This window comes from Papaver somniferum, chromosome 10, assembly GCF_003573695.1.
Source record: "Papaver somniferum cultivar HN1 chromosome 10, ASM357369v1, whole genome shotgun sequence".
In the NCBI taxonomy this organism is placed as follows: domain Eukaryota; kingdom Viridiplantae; phylum Streptophyta; class Magnoliopsida; order Ranunculales; family Papaveraceae; genus Papaver; species Papaver somniferum.
In genome coordinates this window covers 118,106,443-118,130,925 of record NC_039367.1, presented here as the reverse complement: position 1 = coordinate 118,130,925, position 24,483 = coordinate 118,106,443, and the positions used below count along the sequence as shown (strand labels likewise).

Below are 24,483 nucleotides of genomic sequence, written 5' to 3'. Positions count from 1 at the left end.
AACTCGTTTGCGTATAAGTCCGCGAACTGACGAAAGTATCTTTGCCGAGATTTTCTGCTGAGTTTGGAAAACTCCACCGGCTGTCTTAAGTCCGCGAACTTGTTTGTGAGCTTAAGAGGTTATGATCTAAAGATGTGCTCTGAACATGAAACTTAAATTACTAAGGAATGCTTTATGCAAACCGTGGATATAAAGTTCATGAGCCGATTCAATCGAATCGAATTATCTTTGTTTCAATTGTTTCTTGTGTAGTTACATAAGATCTCATAGCAATTGATCAACTCTTTAACTAGTTCATTTGAGTCAATTGAACTAGTTATGGTGAAGAAGAACAAGGTTAATATGAAATGCTCATATGGTTAACCTTTTGGGTTACTATGTTGAACCAACATACACGTACACGTTTGGGCATGGTTTTCACAAACCCAGTAAACGTCTACCCAAGTGTGTGTGACAAGATAAATTTTCGATCTAACGGTTGAGAAATATTAGCTTGAATCTAAATCAGGTTTTCATCTAACGGTGAATATGGATTGCTTTGTAACTAAGGAAAAACCATGATTTGAAGACTATATAAAGGGGACATCTAGCATTGTGCAAAACTAAACCCCACACGTCTGTGTGATACTAGTGCGCTCGCTAGAGTCGATTCTCCTTTAACCTTTGGTTTTCTTCTCTAAAACCAGGTTACCGACTTAAAGACTTCATTGGGAATGTGAAGCCAGACCGATACTACTTTTATCGTAGTTGTGTGATATGATCTTGCATCTTCTATCATACGAGTACAATCTTTGATTGGATTGAGATCGTGAGAGTTCTCCGATAGGCAAGATAAAGAAGTCACAAACATCTTCATCTCATTGTTTGTGATTCCTCGACAAACCTCTTGTGTAGTCAAGAAGGATTGTTGAGAGGTGATTGATTAATCTAGCCTGTTCTTCGGGAATATAAGACCGGATTATCAATTGGTTCCTGTTCACCTTGATTTCATATCTTAATACGGAACAAAAACTTAGGGTTTATCTGTGGGAGACATATTTATCCTTTGATAGAATTTTCTGTGTAAGACAGATTTGTTTATTATCAAGTCTGCGATTTTGGGTTGTAGCAACTCTTGGTTGTGGGTGAGATCAGCTAAGGGAATCAAGTGCGCAATATCCTGCTGGGATCAGAGGCGTAGAAGTACAACTGTCCTTGGATTGGTGGGAGACTGATTGGGGTTCAACTATAGTCCAGTCCGAAGTTAGCTTGGAGTAGGCTAGTGTCTGTAGCGGATTAATACAGTGTGTATTCAATCTGGACTAGGTCCCGGGGTATTTCTGCATTTGCGGTTTCCTCGTTAACAAAATTTCTGGTGTCTGTGTTATTTCTTTTCCGCATTATATTTTATATAATTGAAATAATACAAGTTGTGCGATCGTGATCATCAATTGGAAATCCAACTTTTGGTTGTTGATTGATATTGATTGATCCTTGGACATTGCACTAGTACAAACCTTTACATAGGCCACGTTTTTTGGTTTACATCCTAGCCACGTTTCAGGTTATTTGCGTGGCTAATTGTCATAGGTATAAGTATAGCCACGTTTTGTGTTACCCTGTATCCATAGTGCACCATTTGGTCATGGCTTTAAACCTAAACCCATCAACTGTAATCATAGGGCAACATTTGGTCATGAGTTTCAGTTTAAACCCATTACATGTAGTCATAGATGCGTATATGGCCACATTAAGCAATTATGTATGTGTCGAATGTGTAGGGTGGTAATAGACACCCATTTTAACCCGTGACGGAAAGAGAATTTATTTACCACTTTAAAAAAAGTTATGTGTCCAAAACGTAGTGTAGTATTCGTTAAACATGTCTGTATCAAACGACAACATCTTAAACGACAAAATATTGATAAAAAAAATTCTTTATACTAAGAAATGCATTCACTGATCCCATGCCTAAAAAAAAAATCCAGTAAAACCAAAAATCAACAAAATCCACTATAATTCTCAAAAAAAAAAAAAAAAAAAAAAAAAAAAGGAAAACTATACTAGTAAACTAAAGAAGATAATGAGCATCTCACTATCCTAGTTACTGCGAGACAACATTTTCTTTTCCGCATTCCAGAAGAAATCCACTATCTAGTAAACCGAAGATAGTGAGCATCTCATTATACTAGTTACTGCAAGACAACATTTACTTCTCCGTATTCCAAAAGAATTAGGATAAGGTGACAATAGCGGTCTAAGCTGAATATAGCAGTTACAAAATCTTTCTCTATACATTGACAACCAATGAAACAAAACACAATAAGGAAAGAGAGCAATCCAAAGTAATTCTTTAATAAACTATCTGAAACCTATCAGAATTTTATCATCATAGTAAAACTTAAGCAGTAGCAAACTCAAGAAGTAGCGGATCCTTGTGCTGCAAGACGCTCCCTTGCCTCTTTGATGATGATTAACTTGATACCCTTGCCCTTGGGGAGGGTCACCCATGGATTTGATCCCTTACCATTGTTGAAGACATTTGCCAAACAGGTGGCAAATTCATGATCGGTGTTATCCTGGATGTGAAGGGTATCAAAACTTCCCTTATGCTTTTCTCTGTTCTTAATGACACCAACACGGTCTCTGTTTCTTCGTCCAATGACCATGACAACGATGCCAATCTCAAATTTGATGAAATTAATCTTGTTGCTCTCAAGATCATGCCTGATGGTATCGTCGGCCTTGACAAGGGGATTTGGGTAGCAGATAGTGCGGCCATCAAATGTGTTAATTTATGGGATACCCTTTGTTCCAAAATGCACATTAGGGACCTTGCAAGCGTGAACTGCAACAGTAAAATGTTTTGTGAATCACATTTTCTTATTAAAATTAAGTCTGTGAACTCCCAGAAGACAACTTTTTTAAAACTAAGCACATCTAGAGAGTGTTGATTAGGCTACAAAAAGAAAAGGTTTAATTATACCCCGTACGGCTGTGAAAACAACAAAACGAAAGACTGACTTTGGCCTCTTCATCCTTCATTGAGTGGAGTCTGAAACGACCCTTGGTGTCATAAAGGAGATGGAAGTTCTCATTTGTCTTGGGAATTGACATGACATCTTAAAAATAAACCAATAAAATCACAAAGGTAAGTACCAGAAAAAATGGTATACTGAGAATAGGAATCACGTTTTGTTAACTGAGAATAAAAAATTGGCTATGCAATTTCTTGGGAAATCATTACATAAGCAAACAACGAAACATGAACTAGTTATTGATTCCATCAATAATGATCGTGGGTTCTTAATCTTTTTGTAGCTAAGTTATCGTGGGTTCTTTATCATTCCTCCAAAAGGGTATGTCTTGTCTGTTATGACCTTGCCATCAACAAGAATATGCCTTTGCATAGAAATAGCAACAACTTCAGGGTATGTGAGAGCATAATTCAACCTATTTCACAGAATAAGAATCCAAATAGTGAGCATCTCACTATATTCATGTTGTAGGAAATAAGTTTTTCCATGAAGCTTCATTTTCTTAGATATTGGTGGAGAACTGGAAGATCGCATAGGTAGACGATTCAATATCCCCAGTTACTGCAGCATTGGCATCTAACTGATGCATGTATGGTATCACTATGATTACATTATCCCGTGGAAGAGAGCGAGTCTCTCTTCCTACCAGCGTAATTCTTGCAGTCCATGCATTTTCAAAACAGAGAATGTTGGCTTGGAAGCACAGTTTCCATCAACTCTGAACCATCCATTAACATCTAATAAAATAAAAGATAATAACCATGGACAAGTTTTTAAAAACTCGATAAGTTAGACCACATACCTTAGTGTCAAGAACTCCATGAGAACTACTAGCAATATCTGGTCGGAATGCATTCAGATTAAGTTCTAAATTAGCTTCCACAGTCTTTTGCCTAAAAGTATTATTCTCAACATTGTTAGAACAACTTGTGCCGTTGCATCCATCACAGTAAACTCCTGAACCAAAGCACTAACTAAATCAAATTAGATAACTAAACCTCCAAATAATTTTTAAACAATAAAAATCAAATTAATAAAGCCCCAAAATCAATGCGTGATTACAGGGAACAAGGTAAATTGATATACCTTCTTTTCTTCATATTCAAAATCAATGTCCTCCTTCTTCACCTGTTTTCTCGTCAAGCTATGCCACCCCGAAATTTGGAATCTAAAATGCCGAAAACGGATACATATAATGATAGCAGCAAATGATCCTGAAATCACATTGATATTATCAAAATGAGTTGAAACTCTATAGTAAACGGAATAATCTACAGATGATTCTGCATTCACACAAAATAAATAGACACATTTGAAGGCTAATTCCAGTGCTCGTTTTAGCAAACTAGTGAATTAGGTTATAACTACAGTTATAAATGTAGAATTTCAAGTAGTCAAAAAACTTCTGAACTGGGATTCAAACTGTTCACCACAATCACATAAATTCACCCTGACATAAGAAAATAAACAACGTGAGAAGACTGAGAACTTAGTCAACGGCTACCGCGAGTTGTTTTAACAACTGATGTTGGGGGAATCTTAAGCACATTCTTCTTCAAGTCCTCTTCTTCCGCATAAGGTGATCCTTTTCCTGTTTCATGCAAGAAATCATATCTTAACTCAAAGCCACAAATCTCAAAATAACAAATAACAATAACAACACTTCAGAATCCAGCTAGTCTTAATTATGAACCATTGAAAGTTTGATGTACCTTCATTCTGGGATCAATCTGTTTAGGAATTTCATTAAACCCTGGCAAACTCGGCTTGGGAGAGTTATCATTCTTATTATTGTCTGCTTCTTGTTTCCCTCTCCTCATGTTTTTAGACCTATCCTGCCAATCCTGCTTTCTCCCTAACTGCACAACATATCCAAAAATGCAAGGATTCACTAATTGCACCCAGCAATTTTACAGGAGTTCCACCAACTTATACTTTTAACTACAAGAACTTAGAGTTTCAACACTGCATAAGCCCTGTTAATTATAATCAAACCCTCATGACACCACACTGCATCTGTACTCAGCAAGTTTCTGAAAAAGAAAAAATGACTCATCTCTTGAAACATGGATTACAATGAAATTTTTGAACAATGCAACAAATTTTAAATCAAATCATACCCATAATCTGAAAACTCCAATCATCAAATCTATATAAACTCATGAACAATATAAGAAAAATAAAGAGACCTAGCTTTTATTTATTTTGAACCGATTCATATGAATCCAATCAAAAAATAATTCATATAATTTATAAAGAAATACAGATCTTCATACCCCCGATATTATTGTACGATTATAGGAAAAAGAGAAATCTAATCGAGCAAAAAAAAAGGAAAAAGGAAAAAGATAAATCCATATATAATCTTTTTCTCCAAAATCTCTAAAAATCCATATAACTTAATAAGAGAAGATCTGAAATTACCAGATGTTTTTGATTTACAGTTGATTAACCACTCAGAGAGGTATTGATTTCTGATTTTGTTGAGAAAAATACTTCTTGTTTATTGATATTCTGGTGGTGAACATGGAAGTGGTGAAGTTCTGTTCATGGGTTTTCTCGGAGAGTTCGAGCTTGGAAAGAGAATAAAAGTAAAAAAAAGAGGAAGGAATATGATAAGATGAAGTTAATTAGGGTTTCGAGGTAAAAGAAAAATTACTGAAATATTTTAGGGGGGAAATAGTGCGCCAAAACTTCGTTGTTCCCGCCCATGGAGATTCGCAATTTTCCCTCCTTTGTATAAGATGGTAATCCATATGAGTTTTTGTGTTTGCATTTATATTCGTTCGATCAAAGATTATGATCTTCTATTGGTCGAATAAACACAATGCAGATTGTCTCTGTGTGACTTAAATACCACATGTCAAATCATGATTGGTCGAATAAATACCATACATATTGTCTTTACGTGATTTAAACAACAATCACAAGAAGTTGTTCCTCTAATAATCTGAATTTGCTAATAACGTAGGCTGGAACAGTAGTCGAATCCTTAAATTTGTGGATAATTAGTCAAAATAAGCGTTATCTAGTGATTGTGAGATGAAAATGGGTACAATTTGACTGAATCAGATGGGATTGGATGGATAATCGGTCATATTGAAAATCATCTAGTGATTTTAAGTATGATTTGATAGAATATGGTAAAATTAAGTAAATTTGGATTAAATTTGTGGATAATCAGTCAAAGTAAGCGTTATCCAGTGATTGTGAAAGAAAGTTAACTATAATTGGTTTGAATTAAATGGAATTAGGTGGATAATCTATCATATTGAGTAAGATCAAGTGATTTTAAATATGTTTCGATCGGATTGCGCAAATTTGGGTAAAACTAGGTTAATTTTGTGGATATCAGTCAAAGTAAGCGTTATCCATTGATTGTCGAAGAAAGTTGAGTATAATCAGATTCAATTAGATGAAAACAAGTGGATAATCAGTTATATCGTGTATAACTAGTGATTTCGAGTATAATTTGGTGGAAAGGACTAAAGTTGAGTAAAATTCGATTAAATATGTGGGTAATAAGTAAAAGTAAGCGTTATTCAGTGATTGTGGAAGAAAGTTGAGTATAATTGGATTGAATTAGGTGGATAATCAGTTATACTTAGTGTGATATAGTGATTCTGATTATTATTTGATAAAAAGAAGTGAAGTAGATTAAATTTGTGGACAATCAGTCAAGGAAAGTGTTGTCGAATGATAGTGAGAGAAAATTGTGCATATTGGATTGAATTACATGAAATTGGGTGATGCTGGGTCATATTGAGTATCGTCTAGCGATTTCGAACACGATCGGATGGGATGAAATAAAATCAGATTGGTTTTGTTGTTTCAATATGTCCAGATATGATATATATTATCCAATGACTGTGAGAGAAAATGAATACAATTGGATGGAACTAGGTGGGTAATACCAATGATACTGAATATGATCTAGTGATGATGAATATGTTCCGATGGAATAAAGTATGGTTTGTCAAAATCGAAACTCTTAATCCCAATTTGAACAAGAAACTGCTTTGGGACCTCGTTGATTAATCAAAATGTATATTGGAACTGAAAATGTACTTGTGTGAACCAAAATCACAGAGAAAAAAAACAGCTTACGAACCAAAGTCACTGAAAATGTACTTGGAACTGAAATATACTTGTCGTGTCCATCAAAATATAACGTTTTTTGTGTGGAAAGCATTCGTCGAAGGCCTACGGACCCTTGACAACCTCGTTCAGATCCACCTTACTGATTTCAACACCTACCTTGTTGTAATTCTAAGCCGGAGATTGCCACTCACATTTTGCTTACTGTCATGTTGCTGTTAACTCTTGGCATACAAATCCAAATGTATTCGAGTCCTTCGGTATTGTATACTCTCTTGTAATAGCCTTTTAGTAGATTAATAAATCTCATGCTTCAAAAAAAAACACAGCTTCACGACCTCTCTAAATAGTCGAAATCTATATCATTTTCGAATTTCTATCGCGTTGAAAATGAGATAACAGGTCCATTCTCATTCTTCGAACTCACTCTCACCCAAATGAATTAAATCAAGCTGGTTCAGCGTCATAAAAACAACCTTTTTGCTGAATGGTTCAGCGCATCAAGATTTATTTTTTAATCTGATGGCTGAAATTGGTTGCGCTGAACCAAACAGCGCTGGCGCTGACAGTGACTGTTAGTCTAGCTGTTAGATTAGCACCGCCATACGACTTAGAAGGTTGTCTTAGCTGATGTGGACTGCTAATTTAGCTGCTAGATTAGCACACCATAGGACTTAGCCACCCGTCCTGGAATCTACCGTCCATCACTTCCCATAAAGAAATTTCGGTCGGCCTCAATTTTTTGTTTTTTTTGTTTTGACACGCAGTCGGCCTCAATTTTGCCCTTTCCTCTCTCCGCGAATCTCAAATCTCGCTGGGACTCGATTGCTCCACCAAAAATAAAATAAATCCTAATCTAAAGAGACACCACCGCTATCACTTTGTTTCTATCAATCTCACTACCATTCTCTCCGTCCCATTCTCTCGGAACTCATGTTTGCGGAAGGAACAAAATTAGGTTTTTCTTGGAGATTTTCGTTAATGTTTATGTGAAATTTGTTGCTTTACACCGGATGAAGACGAGCTATTGGCTATACCTTGTTTTTTGAGCTTGTGTTTCTGCTGAAAGCAACTCAATCCAGCAAGAGGAGTTGTTCAATTGAGACCCTAGAAAAAATAATTTTAGATAAGTTGCCCTTAATTTTTGGTATTACGTATTCATTTTTTTTACAACATGTTTATTTTTATGTTCAGATCTTTTGGAACTCATGTTATGATTGTTTTGTTTTTGTCATTTAGGTTGAGAGAAGCTGGATCTTAGCTTTTGAAGTGGTGGTTGGTTCTGTCCGTAGTGTTAGTGGTGGTAAGCTTTGTTGGTGGTCACTTTTGTTCATCCGATGATTGTGAAGGGACTCAGGGAGCAAACTAGGTGAAATTATAAACCCATGTCCTATATTTTTTTTGTTGTTGTGTGTTCTTTGTCTTCAATTGTTAAAGAAGTTCAGGCTTTTTACTTTTCTGATTTTGGTTGAAAGGGTAAAAGCTTTTGGTAATCCCTATTTCGGTATCACTGGCTAATGATTTAGATACTTATCCTAAATTGGGAAACATAAATATTCAATCAAGCTAAGAGTATCAGATTCAGTCAATTAAGATTCCAAAGTATATAACTATGTGTCGGAGAAGGCTTACTAACAAACTTAATTCAGATTACTTTCCATCTACAAGTGATTCACTACGGATCCGAGTAGATTAATGTGACTAAACAAATTACAAGAAAAACAGGTTGCAATAAGTAAGAGAAATTGGAAGTGACACAGGTGACAGATTATTATGTATATGTAACAGGAAGCAAATATAGAATCTCAGCAACAACAACAAACAATAGAGCCAAATGGAATAATAAAAGAAATATTGTTACCTTTGGAACATATGAAGTATATGAAGATAATTGTTGTGTGATATGACACACTTCCCACATGGCTTGACAGCAAAAGTATAGGTATGAAGTTTCAGCCTAGGAAATAGTGTTTGCCAACTTTATGTTGAATTCCGAAGCGCGGCATTTGCTGATTTGCTCCTGTTTTTTTTTTTTTAGTCATGCTGGATTTAGTTTCTTTTATCCTTTACTGAAATGATATTTGTTTTTCTAGTTCCCAACGTTTGGGAAACAAAATTGTTGTCTTCCTTCTCAAGGTCTATATATGTTGTCATTACATTGTCGGATAGTCATCAAAGAAGAGTGTCTTATTTATATCGAGAGAGGAAATCCAGTTTGTAATGAACTTGAGCCACTTCGGTCGGTGCATTTAGTTTGGAGTTAGATTCCCATAAACTTAGCAGCTACTTATTGCAATGCTGTATCTGTGAGCGTGAGACTAGTACCAATTAATGTTGATTACCTAACTTATACTCCCTCCGTTCTCTTTTAATAGTTTTATTATAAATAAAAATTTCAAAAAAATAGGCCAGTTTCCTAATTGGGAAAGTCAAATGTTATTTTAATTTTTGGGACCACTTTTCTCTTAACTTCTTTTGATGACAAGTGTCATGTGGACCACTTCACTTTAATTCTTTTGCTAACAAGTGTCATGGGGACCATTTCATGTCACTTCTTTTATTGACAAGTGTCATGAGGACCACTTTCAATGATTAATTCTCTTAATTTTCTTAAATTTCGCTAAAAACAAAACTGGCCTATTAAAAAAGAACGGAGGGAGTACCATTTTCTAACCCAGTCTCTTGTCTCCATTGTGCAGGAAGAGTCACGCCAGAGAGTGTAGCTTTGGTACTCTGTTGCTTGACATTCTTAGTGGAAAGCATATTTCTCCCAGCCATGCAAGTGTTTTATCCTTTTCATACAGAGAAGCATATTTCTTCTAGCCATGTTCTCTGTACTGACTATATGAATGATATGACCTATAATGTAGTTGAATGCTATGTCCTATAATGATATCTGATGTGTGATACCTGAATGCAATTCTTAATTTCTCTGCATTCTTAATACACCTAGTTTTGTCCTAAAACCCGCATTGGTAGATATGAGATAACTATATTTTATCCCCGGTGAACATATATTTTCCCAGAATTCACACATAAGCATATAACTATGAGCATTTAGTTTTTTGTATTTAAGCTCTTGAAGATGAGAATGCTATTTACATTTTTCAGGCAGTTAATGGAGAACATTTAAGCTGTTGTATATAAATTTGGAGTTCCAATCTAAGTTTCTCTGAACTTTATCCTATTGAACACCTTATGCATCGTGATTGGTAGCATGGTTGCCTTGTAAATCCACTTTCTTTCTGCCGATGCAGCCACTTTCAGATCCTGATGAACATGGTGCCGATCCAGACTAAAAAGATTAAGAAGAAGAAAGCTTCTGGTATGAACAACAGGGAACTAAAGCTCCAGAGAACCAGCAAGGAGACCAAGACTGCATCCTATAATTATTCAGAGAAATAGTTGCATGGCCTGTAGACTTTAGATGTCTTAACTTGTGAATCTCCAGTTGAAACTTTGTTTTCTTTTAAGCTTACTGCGGAACTTTTGAAACATACAAGTTGTTTATTATATATGATTAATATATAAAAAATATTTCGGATAAATTTTATTTGTGGTGTGCTAAATTTGTATGAATGGATATTAATATAAATTTTGTTACACATGGTTCAAATAGGTGGCCAAAGGATAAGAGCTATGAAAATTACAATTTTTGAGTGGCTAAAAGCTAAATATTAGCCACATTAGAATCCATTTTGTGACTTCCAAAAATTTGGGGACATGGTTTACCTAATCCCATGTGTCTAAAAGGTAAACAATAGCTACATTGAAAATATTTAATGTGTCTTCAGAAAGTTTTTAGCCATGGTATTACATCTTTAACGTAGCCATAAGTCATGCATTGGCCATACCAAAACAATTTTGTGTGTCTAAATAATAAAGATGGCCACACTTAAAACAGCTCCACGTGACTTTAGGGTAACTGTAACTCAGGAATTGGCCACGATAAAACAAATTTTATGTGTCCAATTGATGACAAAAGCCATGGCTAAAATAAAATTCACGTGACTTTAAGGTAAAATTTAGCCACGTATAAATCAAATTGTATGTCTATAAGGATCCTATGGTCATGGTGATAGTGAAAATGCTTAACTACAAAAAAATAATGAATACCATATAGACACGGTTATAGAGGTACAACCATGGTAAATCATATTTTGTAGTTACTCAAAGTTTATGTAGCCATAAAGGTACCTCTTTGTCACGGCACCTGATGCCACATTTTTGGAGTGAAAAAAATCCACGACCAAAAGCCTATGGACACGGTGATTAAGTGTGGCCAATGTGAAGATTTGTACTAGTGTTGGTCTTTGGTACCGTCCAAGTTATTCCTTATATTTGATAAAGACTCGCTATTGATTTTAGCTTGAGTAAAAATCAAATCAAGAGAGAGATATTAACTCCTTGAGATACTTTTATCTAGATTGAGTCTGACTGTCTAGTTGATTCTCTAGCAAAGTATTTTGGAGTTAGTCCATACAGATTGCTAAGCGAAATATTGGGTGGTGTTGTTAGACCCCCGCTTTTTCAAAGACAGATACACTCATTTGGATTAAGAGTGTCTGAGTTGAAGGCTTTTTTGACCCGTTACCATGGCAAGGGGATAAACAGAGTTGAAGATTATCCCCAGCTTGAACGTATTTTTGTATTATGGATGTTAGGTCAAGTTTTTTCCCCCAATGGTAGCTCAGTGTCATTAATTGGTTTTCTGGGATCTTTAGAAGATTTGACTAAAGCACCAAATTATGATTGGGGTTCTGCAATTTTAGCTGAGCTATACATGTGTCTCAGTGATTGCTCAAGTAAGAAGACAGATAGCTTAAATGGATTTTGGGTCGTAATGGAGGTAAGAACTATTTATTAGATTTATTACCGAGTTGTCAAACTAGTGGCGAATGTACTAACACATCAACTTTCGTCAATGTTATTTTTCAGTATTGGTGGTATACTTACTTTACTGTCGCCGAACCTGATCTTCACGATAAACGATTAATTTTTCCAGCCGTGTACAAGTACAAAGCTGATAATTGGATTGGTCAGATTAATGATGGTCAAAATGTCGCTGCTATACAAAGGATGCAACAACTGTGCAGAACTAGTCTCAACACTACGTCAATGCCGTATTCAGTCCTTAATGAGTTCCAGAAACCAACGGCAAAAAACATGCTACAGATGAGTCTTAAGCGACTTGTGTTTTACAATCCAGTTATTGGTCAGGGTATTTGGTACTACGGAGAAAGATATATGTTTCAGCTACAAGGAATAAAGGTAAAAGCTATCAACCCATTTCCAACTTCATTAATTTCACATGATGATTGGATAAAGTTGATAAACAATGGACAACCTTGGGAAGAAGCTGATAATTTGATCCAACAACCAGAAAATGAGTATGATTATTTCAGTTGGTTTCAGAAGGTATGTAAGCTGAATATTGCTACTCAATCACAAAACTTAGGTATTGTTGACTTTTTCCACTTGCAGAGTCCACCTGATGCTACACAACCACCATCTCAGAGTCCAAATAATGAGTTTTCACAAGATCCAACAGGCTTAGGGGATTATGTATTTGGTGGTAATCGTTAGTTTAAGAGTTTTGTTAGTTGTTATTTCGTGATTTGTTTAAATCGTTAATGTAATTACACTCTTTTGTTTCATAAATAATAATCTTCGTTTAAAGTTTTCTACATAAGTTAAAATTAAGAACTTAGAATTGAAAACCTAGATTAAATTGGGGCAACACTTTTAAGATATTATAACAACTTGCATATCAGAACTTCTCTCCATTATCAAGGAGCCACTTTTCACGACATCTTTCATCAATCTCCAGAAGGGTTTCACCACTTCTCACGTTTCGAGCCTCTTCCCTTATCATTTCAATATACTTGTTAACATTCTTGGAAATTATGGAGAACCGAGCACCCAATACCATCGAATTGCGATTATAGATGTTCGTTGTTTCTTCTTCAAATTTCATTAAAACGCGTTCCCAAAACGGAATAAGCCGTAATGCGCCATCAATGATTGGATGATTAGTGTAGAAAACATAATTCTTGCAGATGCATTCATCTTCAAACGTGCTAAAATTGCGTTGTTCGTCAACTCTCCAACTATTTGCTCTTCTTAATTCATTTTGCACACTAGCTCGAAGTGCAACTCTTTGATTTTCGGCCGCATGTCCCTCTTCTATTAATTGAGCCATAGACATGTTTTGATCCATTAGAAAATCTAAGAAAATATGAAGAAGGTGTGAGTTAAAATGGTAGAGGAATGTGGTATTTATAGGGGGAAATATTTTTGGCCGTTGGATCAGATTCTAATCAGCGTTGGAAACTAGACCGACCGGTCGAGACTCGACCGCTCGGTGGAAACTTGACCTGGCCTGGCTAAGTGGCAAATTGCAAACTCTTTGGTTTGCCACACCCATAGGAAGGGGCCTAACAAGCTCAATAACCTGTTTTCTCGGCAAAGAAACACTGCCCACGCTGAGACAAATTGGTACCCATTTTGTTGTGTTGCTCTCAGCTTCTAGAACTACACTTAACCCTTGGAAAGAACCCATCAGGGTCAGCTACAGCAGCACAAGACCAAGGTTGGTGTCTTCACTGCTTCAACTTGAAAAATCTTCTCCTATTCGTTATCAAATACCCACCAGAACCCATGGAAGTCTTGGAGAAAGTAAGCTGCTTGCAGCTGAAATTTCAGTTGTGAAGGAGATACTCATTCAGGCCTTTACACAAGCATTTGGTGTGCAGTTTCTTGTTGATCCACAGATCCACTCTCTGTTGGTTTATAAGACCAATTTTATCTCCTTCCCTGCAAAGCTTCGACATTCAATCACAAACCCAACATTCATAATCATTCAGGGCTCAAAAACATTCATAAATCTTCACACTTAACTAACAAAACTCAATGGCAGTAGCTCCTTCTTTTTTCCCTGATTTCTCCAGCTGAAATGAACCCAAATCCTCTTGACTTGAGTTTGAGCATAAACCCAATTCCTGATTCTTGTTAAACCTTCAAAACCCATCTTAGTCTTCTCCGTTCATGGCTACAAATCGACGACAACAACAGGTATTCTTCCCTGTGTTCCCTGCTTTAAACTCAACTGGAACCAACTCAGTACTGCTCCATGTGTTTCTTGCCTTTGTATACTTGTCTCAACTCTGAATCCCGACGAGAGCTTGCGGGCAAAAAAACTTGGTGCAGAGGCATCTTCTCGGCTCAGTGAGGAGAAAATAATTGTGTAATGAGACTGCACTTGACTCGACCAGTTTGGGTTATAAATGAGGAGATGCCCCTTATCAGAGAATTAGCTGCGCTTAGTGATCTGTTTCAAAATTCAATGGTTGCCATGAGTATAATGTGTGACTGCTTCAGTATTTTCTGTATTTGATACTTTTGAGACTTGCAATGCTTGCCAACTTCAAGTCCACTGACTCTTAAGCTCGCCAAATGTTGAATTGAGCTACAATTTCCTCGTTTCTTGTCGCATGACTCCAAAACACCTATAAAATGCAAACGAAGCATAATATACAAAAATATAAGAGAAATAACGAAGATAAGCATCAAAAAATGACATTCAAAAAATGTATTTTAGACACTCATCAATCTAATATCAAGAGATCTTCTCAATGATCGATATTAGATGGATCTACTTCTACTGTAATGCAGGCTTGTTTTAAGTCTTAGTGGTTAATGAAATGCCTTATTCCCGAGAAAAAAAAAAAGGATTAATCTAATGGACCAAACCATAAATTGAATTACTTTATTCAACGAGTCAGACTAATTGGGTGGTTAAAGAAAAAGTCTTAGTCAGACTAATCGATATCAACCATAAATTAATCTTAGTAAATGCTCGTTTTAAGTCTTAGTGGTTAATGAAATGTCTTAGTGTTTTACTTTAAACACCCAAAAATATTGACTTGCCACTGTCCAACATGACAGAATTATTTGGATGATTCGATTTTCTATCAACATGTTGCTAAAAAAAACATAAGCATTTACTACCTGCATAAATTGTCTTTGGTTGATAAGATAGCAAAATAGAATACATAATTTCCATTAGTTAATTTAGATGGCTTACACTAGAAAAATTGCACGATATATATCCGCTCGAGTAACCGCAACCACTTGGAATTGCACGCAATATCCCTTATTGTAAGTATCGAACATTAAAAAATCTGGTTTGATTGGGGTATACTCAGACTAATTGGGGTATATCTAATAAGACAAAATCTGCGTCATTTAGAAATAAAACAGACCACCCCTTAACCATGTATTTTCTAAATGGCTAATATACTCTTTTTTAAGGGTCATTTACAGATATGTCCCATTTTGTTAAGTTATCTACAAAATAATCCCTTTTTTTGAAAACTTACAAAGTAGTCCCGTTACAAAGATTTCCATCCAGTTACAAGTTAACTGGTGTTAACTGACATGTGGCACATTTAGGGTGACCTGAGATGCCAAATATACCCTTCAGTTAAACTTGTTTCCTCGTTTCTTCAGGAGATGTCATCGACAAACTTTGTCTTGTTCACCTGTTAGAAACCAGACAGAAGAACCATAAAATCGTAAAAACGGAGCAAGGCAAGCTAATGACACTAACACTACATTTATTGATAACATTGAATCAAAGATCCAATACTCAAAGCATCCAAAAACAATATCTCTGGGAGATGGCTAATATCCAAACAAAATAAAAGCTAAACTAAAACAGAACCAAATAAACAGAGCAAATGCAGGAAGTTTCATAGGTCTCACTTGAAAGCAAACAAAAGACATCCTAACCAAAACTAGTTTCAAGTAAATCTTCAGAGAACACTGCTGCTGAGTCGAAGATTTTCTTGGCTTCTTCGTTGCAGGCATAGAACCACCAACACTTCCAGCTTGTGATGATGATTGGACTTGAAACGTCAGTCCCCCTTCTTCAGATCCAAACCTCTTTTTCTTTGGATTAAAACCAATTGCACCACCAGGACAAGTTGTTTTGTTGTGTCCAGGCAGCTTGCATTTGCTGCAGCACCTGACTTTCTTCTCGGATAGGGTCTCATTATAGGCCTTTCTTCTGTTCTTCCTAGGCCTGCCTGGTTTCCTAATGAGCAACGGAGGAACAATAGTTGTTCTTGGCTGCATAAGACAAGAAAAAAGCAAGTTAATATTGCATAAGAGATGAACAAACTAGTAACATGTGTACATCGATCTGCCCAAGTAATAGACACATCCATGAAAACAAAGAATGAACAAAAATATGAAAAATATACGAAAAATGATTACTTAGCCGTTGTAAAAATTGAACATCCTAGATATCTACTATATATGTTATTGCAGGGTATGAAATCTGCTTCCAAGCACTAAAATACATCATGTAGGTATAAGATTCATACAAGAAATGAGTTCAGATATTTCACACAGTACGTTGTATCACAATTGTACATTATTAGATACACACATATATGTAAGGCAAACCTAATAATGTAATATAGAAGTTTGTCTAAGTTCATACTCCACAAATAGATCAGATTCAATTAAAACCAAGTAAATATGTATAGTTGAGAGTTAGAAAAGAACCTCCTCCCATTCTTCAGGCCCTTCCAATGAGTCCTGTGGCAATCGTTCAGTTAAGGTTTTGAGGAAAGTGAGTACCTCTTTCTGAGTTGCAGCCATATCCGTTTGAGTCTTAGCAAGAGCTTCCTATCTCTCCATCAAGTCTGCGATGGTAATTGGAGATGGTCCTCCTCCTGTTCCTCCGGCTCTTCGTCCTGATGAAGGAATGGAAGTTGTTGTTCTGGTGATCGTCGGAGGTGTTACACTTGAAGAGATGTCAGGGTTCGTGGCTGCTCTGGCTCTGGTGATAGGAGGCGTTACACTTACTGGAACATCTCCTGCTCCGCTGGTGTTGGTGGTAGAAGAGACAGTTCCACGAGATGTATTGACCACAATAGCTCCACTGACAGGCACATCAATACCGAGAGCGTTATCTACACTAGTTCCATCAGAATTTATTACTGATCCTGACCTAAGTTCCACCATCTTTGAAACAAATTGATGATTGGATTGGATTAAATTTAAAATCTACCCCTTCGAAATTGATGAAATTGAATCATATTTTGAAGAAATTGACTTTATAACCGAGAGATTAACCTCCCACTGTGGTGGTCAACTGTTTATGGGTGAAAACTATTCCTGCCGAATTTGGTAATTTGGGGTGTGTGGATGACGAATGAATATAAACCCTAAATAAATGCACTGCACGGGAGTGCTTTGTGATTCGAGAAATCAATCTGTACAATTCTGGCCTAAACCAAGAAATGGCCGTTCCAGACTTGCTTCGGTCACAAAGTGAAGAAGATGGGGTTGATCTTAGGGAGGGAAGCGAAGAAGGTGTTGAGATTGTGAAGGTGTTGGCTATGTATGACTTGTATCAGAAAGCTGAACTGGCTTGCAGAATGTAAGCTATCAGTTCCGGTGTTTGAATACGGTTGTATCAACACTTGCTTCTGTTGTCTTGTCCTGTTTGAAAATAGGGAGGAGAACCTATTTATACAAGTCATTGAGCCTAACCCACGTCTCTCATGGGAAGTGGAGAAAGTGGAGTGATGGAGTAGTGGAGTTGAGTGTGTTAGTGTTACACGATCAGTCTTGCCCACTTCTCCCATCATCACTAACTGTCCATGACTTCCTGACACGTTCTTGTGATGGTGCGTTGTGACTGCACGCTGTAAACCGCCAGACCAATACCCCAGTATGTATCCCCTAGTTTGTAACATGATTGATGTCTTGAGTATGTGGATCGTGGGACCCACAAAAAGTATCATGTAATGCTAGATTAAATAACTAAGTTATTTAGGAAGTCGATATTTATGAAATATCGTGTGAATCCTATGCATGTAATGCATCGAATGCATTTAGCATGAGTGAAGCATCGCTGTTTTAGGGCTTAATGGAGTAAGTCACGATTAAGTGTCTTAAAATAGATGCATGTCTAGCCATCTTCAAGTGATCGTATGGGGATGTACAGGTAAGTCCTGACTTGGCCGATCACTTGGTGTGGTAGAGTGACGGATGGTAATCGCCACGACACCTCATTGACCAGTTAACTCCTGACCAGGGTTGTATAACCAAGCAGGTGAAGTTGAATGGACGAGATGATCTTTGAGACACTCATCTGCGACCGTTAGTGGAATTAGGGTTTATGAAGAGGTGCACAAGCATCACTCTTCAGCTTGTCGAATCCAAGCTTGGGACACGATTTTGGCAAGGCCAATTAGGCATGCGTGTAGACGGCATGCCGGTGTACATGTCCATACCTCATTGTCTTGTGAAAGTGTAATCTAGATTGCTCAATTTGTCCGGAAAATAGGAGCGGCTAGGATTGATTTGTGACAGAGATTTTGTGCCGCAAAGGCCGCGCGTCATGCCAACTTTGGGCGCGCGTTTCGAGGCGATCAAGCCTGGTCGGTCTTGGACGATTAGTCTAGTGTGCAGACGACGGGCTGGTGTACACGCCTGTATTTCATTGTCCCATAGAAACGTGATCTAAGCCACTCAATTTGTCCGGAAAAGTTGAGTGGTCGAGATTAATTTACAATTGGGAGGTGTGATTACGCCTAGTTTGGGCATGCGAATCGAGGAAACCAGGCATGATATGCCTTGGCCGATCGGGTGTGGAGATAGATGGGCCCACGGTGATCATGTTGATGCGCACCGGACCTGCCTAGTCTATTCATGGACCCTTCATTCGTGCAGGAGAAAATGGACGCTCGTGATGTTCAAACCCTAATTAGGGTTTCACCGGCCGTGCGTCATGCCTTGTTTGGGCGCACGTTGTCCGTTTGAAGGAGTTCTAAAAATCTCTGACAGGACGACCATACACCTGGTACAACAACGACTCAGAAGAGCACTGAACATCCAAACGACTATGTGAAGAGGTTTAGAGTTCAAGATTTGGATTTCCATGACCCTAACCTCACTGAACAACAATTGGTGGACTTGTGCATCAACGGGATGATCCTAGTCTACAGATCCTTGCTGGAAAATCTCTGGTTCCATACTTTATCAGAACTCCATGAAGCAGCCAAGCGATCAGCAACTACTGATCCAGCTTTACTGGAAATAACAGGAACTACAAAATTCGAGGAACCACGAGAAATTCGAAGCGGCAGCCGCCTGATCAATAAGAAGTACAATCTCCAACCTTCCATGAATGTTGATGAAGGAAGCAAGAGGAAATCCGAAGCACAACAACATAAAAATGTTCCTCCAACGTCTCATCCTACAGATGCACCAAGGAAGGACAACCAAACTAGAAATGCACAACCACCGGCTCAGCGTCAACAGAATGACCAGGAAGATCCGGACTTTCCTTTCCCCATTGAAGAGGTGATCGAGATGTTGGAAGTGTGGATTCAAGACGGTGCGGTGCGATCAAACTACTCCCCATCAGAAGAGAGCCAACAGAGGAAGAAATAGAAAATCCACGCTATTGTCGCTTTCATAGGTATGTCAGTCACCCAACAAGCGATTGCAGAACTTTGAAATGCATATTCAAAGAAAAGGCCGATTCAGGAGAACTGGGGACTGAAGGAGTACAGAAGAATCATCTCCCAATCAGAACCTTCACAGTCTCTGAACAACCAGTCAAAAAAGCAGTTCAATCATTAATCGAGCATGTCTGTGAATTTATTTATTTTTCAAAGGCTCAAAGGATAGACATGTTTGCGGCTTTGAACCATATAGTGTTCGGGAAACGATTGTCCATTCCAGAAACGCCCCCTAAGCCCCCAGTCACTAACAAAAGAAATGTATGACTGGGGACTGCTCACCACATTCAATCTCAAAGAGAATGAATTAAATCGAGCGATGGTCTATGTTGGCACTGCTGTCAATATCATCCCTTTGAAAACTCTCAGAGCTGCATACATCACTCGACAAGAAGCCACTCATGCTCCCGTCTCAGTCAGAGATCACGAAGGAATATCCAGCGACGCATATGGTTACATCTTTCTCAAGATGAAAGTTGGTTCAACCTGGGCGGAAACAAAATTTCGTATAATCAGAGAAAATCCAGGATATGACATGATCCTCGGACGGACGTGGATTCATGCTGGAAAGGTAACTACAACACCTTCAGTTGCACATTTCTCTATTGAAGAAAGCTCTGATTCGGAAGAAATATAGGACGATCCATCATTCGAATATCTGGGGAAAGTTCAAGCCTTGATAGGACTTACACAAAAACCTGAAGAAGATGCACATGAATTCTTCAAAAGATTATGTACTCAGGAAAGTCTTATTCCCCCTCATGCGTCCATATTATCAACTTTCAAATATGCTACCCTGGTCTGGGGACTCAATTTTACTTATAACCAAGCTATCACCAAACGTTATGAGTGGTTAGTATCGTCTCAGCAATATTTCACCAAGTGGTTGGACGTCGAGCCTCTCTGAATCCAGAGTCTCACGGATATGGTCATTACTGGAATAATGACTGAACACCATAATCAATATTCTAAATATTCTCCCTTGTACGAGTGTCCACATGTGTCGCAGGATTGGAAAGCTCCACAAACGTGGAATCCCACCATACAAGAAATTCCGAACCAGCAGAAGATATTCAGGGCACGAGCAACCAAGCCTAACAAATTTCATGAAGGGGATTTAGTTCTCAAGGCAACTAAACGTAATTTTCATTCCACAAGGAGTTCTAACTAGGAAGGGCCTTTTATGATTGCTAAGTCTGTGGTTGGAGGATACTGCGAATTGGCTGACATGAATGGCAAGACGAGTATACCCGTGATACAGAAGACTTGAAACATCCAATATTTGCGTTTTAGGATTTTCTTTCATCTGTATTTTCAATTCATCCAAAACGTTTGCAATACTTACATCCAGTATTTGAATTCAGCAATTTGTCAAAGTTCTTTTATTTTAAGAAAATCTTTATCAATTCCAAAAGAAAATCCTCAATCACTCACTTATTCAAAACCAAAATAAAACCTCACATCTCTCAGAAATCCAAGGTTCAAGAGATTATGGAAAGGAAAACTAAAAGAAGCCGGCAAAGTAAGATTTCTGCTTCTCTGCATTCTCCGAGACTTACAAGGCCGCTTTCTCCAACTCCAGCTTTTCAGTCAATTCAGCAATCTTAGAAATTTTCTCCGCCACAACATCACTGGTAAAATGTATATTGTTCTCCATTGTATCTTTGATGGTGTTGATATTCTGACGAAGCCACTTCAAGTTGAAACCAAGTTCTTCAGATTTCTTCAAGTTGTACTCCCAATCAAAGAGTATATCTTGAGTAACGGTACTTCTGGACCTGGTCCGTGTATCATCTATGACACGCAAGATAGTTCCTGCTTGCATTGTCAAGAAGTAACTTCATTTTGGGTCCTTGACAACAACAATGTGACCATACATTTTCCACAACTTCTCATACATAGCAGCATACCCTATGGGAACGCTAAACCCATCAACTGATGTGTGATATGGGAGTGGCTCGCCGAATGAAGGATCATAGACAATCCCTGAATTAGGGTATTCATGTACAATTATGTGGTTCTCAATTATCGTAAAAACTTCAGCAGTTGTGGGAACAGTTTCTTCTATTGTTGGAGCATCTTCTTCCATTCTGGGTCTGGTTTCTTCTACCTTTGAAATGGTAATGACTTGAGCATCATTATCCTCAACAACTTCAGTAGCAACATTTTCATGGGCATGAGGTGCATATCTGGTAACACCACCTTTTTGATTCGCCATATTGTTCAAATCATCATCATTAGTTCCATTATTCTCAACTTCAGCATTTGGCACCTAATACGAAGATTACATGGGATTAAAGCATGGAAACCAAAGGAAATCATAAAATACATCATGTAAGTGAAATAAAATTATCTGAGTTCTTTACTATACATCCAAGACATAATCAAATAGTGTGAAAGTCGTAAAACACGTTTTTCCGACTAGCTCGTCTCAAGAGATTTTACACTTACCTGTATAAGACGACAAACTGGGAGCAATTGGTAAGGATTCTAAGGTTGAGTTATATACCATTCTCTTCATACGGATGTTATCTACAATATATCAAAATTTCATAGAAATTGGATAAACGAGCGAAGAGATGTGGCCAAAACATTGGACTACATGCAAGCTGGAAATTTTCTGAAGTCTCCTGAAAGTCTACTGTTTCGCCGATTTTGGCCCCTAAATGTGCTCAAAACTCAAAAATCTTCTGTGATAAATCTTGGAAATTTCCTGGGCATGAGAAAGCATGGGTGTATCACGAAATTCCGACATTGGACGAAGATTCTACAACATTTTTACTAAAAGACTGAGTTGTGAAATTTTCTGATGGCGTATTTCACTAAAACTTTTCATTCGTTCGTATGGATTCTCATTCATTCATTCACAAATAAGCAATATTATACTTCTATGAAGAGAAAACAAATTGGATACTTACTTGAGGGGTTTCCAAATTGTTCGAAGGATTAATATGGTCGGCATCAACATTGGGAGCACCATTACTTTCATCCGGTCCCGATTTTTGAAGGTTCTCTTTCTCACCACCATTTGAAGACGAATGAACAACACGGCCGTGTTGTTTTTTCACGACAATATCCTCCTGGATATATCAACAACAATCATTATTATTTTATTCAAGAAGTATCATGATTGATTATACAAAGGAATACTTACATCAACTTCATCTTCATCGCCAGACTCATGAGTTGTTGGCTGAGTAAGATGGAGACCGTCAATACTTGATGGAGAAAAATTCTGGAACAGCAACAAACATTGGTTTCACAATCCAAATTACGCGGACAAAGAAAAGTCATGGTAGAAGGAATATTAACAACTCGCCAAAGAAGCAACTGGGGACTGCACATTATTCGGTATCATCCTATAATTCCTCCTACTTATGCCTTCTCCACCCTGGGGACTTTCTTGCACTTCTGAGAAGTCTACCTGAATTCGATACCTCACAACACGGTCGCCCTACAATAAAGTTAATGAAATAGTTAAGATGCTATTATCATGTCTTTGCTAAAATCATAAGGAGAATATGTACCTGTGAGCATTCTGGAGGCGTTTTTCTTTTATCACCACTAGAAAGATGCTTCAATCTTGGTCGATCAGAAATCATGCCAGCAGAAGGAAAATCTCGTACCAGAGATTTAACATCCATCACAAACTTATGTAAGCTCTCAAGTTGTTGGCGCCATAAGTCTATGAACCTGGAGTTACATAGGTAGCTCGGTCGGAACAAGGAAACAAGTAATCATTTCCTTCCACATGTGTGCAATCTAAATGAGCCTTCAGATGCTTAACCGATGGCTTATTCATTCGATGACTTGGAGAACACTGATTGAGACCCATTTGTCGAGTTGCTCTGTCGATGTTGTATTCTTCCACCTGGAACTTTCCGTGCATTACTGACACTAAATAACCAGGAGTGCAACTCAATATAAAAGATTTCTCTCCATCGCTCAGACCGATGCTAGATTTTAACATGACATTTTCGTTAGCAGCATTGAAAGTGACCAATTGTGAGAAGAGAGGAGGAACCGACACCCAGGGGGAAAGTTAAACTCAGACTCGATGTCCAAAACGTTGGTGAGACGTGCCTTGTGTCTTGGTTGCTTTGTAGACCAACGCATAATCCTGGCATTATCTTTCTCAAGGAAAGCATGACGAGTGTGTTGATGGTGGATTTTCATTTAAGGTTAAAATTGTAAAAGCCAAAACTATGCGCTAACATCCTTCAAAGGATAAATCCACTGATAAAGTGGAGAATACTTCTTCACTATAAACTTATAGCATTACCAATTAATGCATGACCATCCTTGTATTTCCTGTACTACTCCATTCTCATTATTGGTGCGGCATGACGACTGAGTGATCGCTCTCAGCAGAGCAACACGAATCTCCAAGCATTAAATAAGAAGGCATGTACGAAATACCCGTACATGCTATAACTCTCGGAGTGTTATACTAGACCGATCGAGCATCTGGATTGTCCGTATCAGTCTCAGAAATGATCACGACCATCCAACTTCACCAGCATGATTGGATGGCTTAGATCGGATCAAAAACCCCCATGCAGGTGTTGGAGTATTCACCACCGACCCAATGCGGGCCCCGCATGGTCGGCCTCACCAAAAGGGTAGCATATCTTGCTAATACGTCCAACAAAGCAGCGTGGACGTGAAACCCTAAATTAGGGTTTGCGGCACATTACATGTGTCGCAAATCGGTCTCAACCATCCATCTTCCCAGGCATAGATGGAGGGTGTAAATATAGATTCAAAGGGCCCATAGCATGTCAACACAAACACCGTGGTCCCTCCTACATACATGACCAATC

At 37.8% G+C, this 24,483-nt stretch overlaps 2 long non-coding RNA genes across 2 annotated transcripts; one reads left to right on the top strand and one right to left on the bottom strand.

Moving 5' to 3' along the window:
- Nucleotides 1-2,105: 2,105 nt before the first annotated feature.
- On the bottom strand, nucleotides 2,106-5,613 carry LOC113318335. The gene is made up of 7 exons (XR_003344436.1): nucleotides 5,442-5,613; nucleotides 4,730-4,876; nucleotides 4,522-4,608; nucleotides 4,104-4,231; nucleotides 3,820-3,974; nucleotides 2,966-3,101; nucleotides 2,106-2,827 (listed from the first exon to the last, which is right to left on the bottom strand). It is a non-coding gene; the product is annotated as an uncharacterized LOC113318335 (long non-coding RNA).
- Nucleotides 5,614-7,883: 2,270 nt separating this feature from the next.
- LOC113318336 lies at nucleotides 7,884-10,658 on the top strand. Its single transcript, XR_003344437.1, has 2 exons — nucleotides 7,884-8,484; nucleotides 10,227-10,658. It is a non-coding gene; the product is annotated as an uncharacterized LOC113318336 (long non-coding RNA).
- The last annotated feature ends 13,825 nt before the right edge of the window (nucleotides 10,659-24,483 follow it).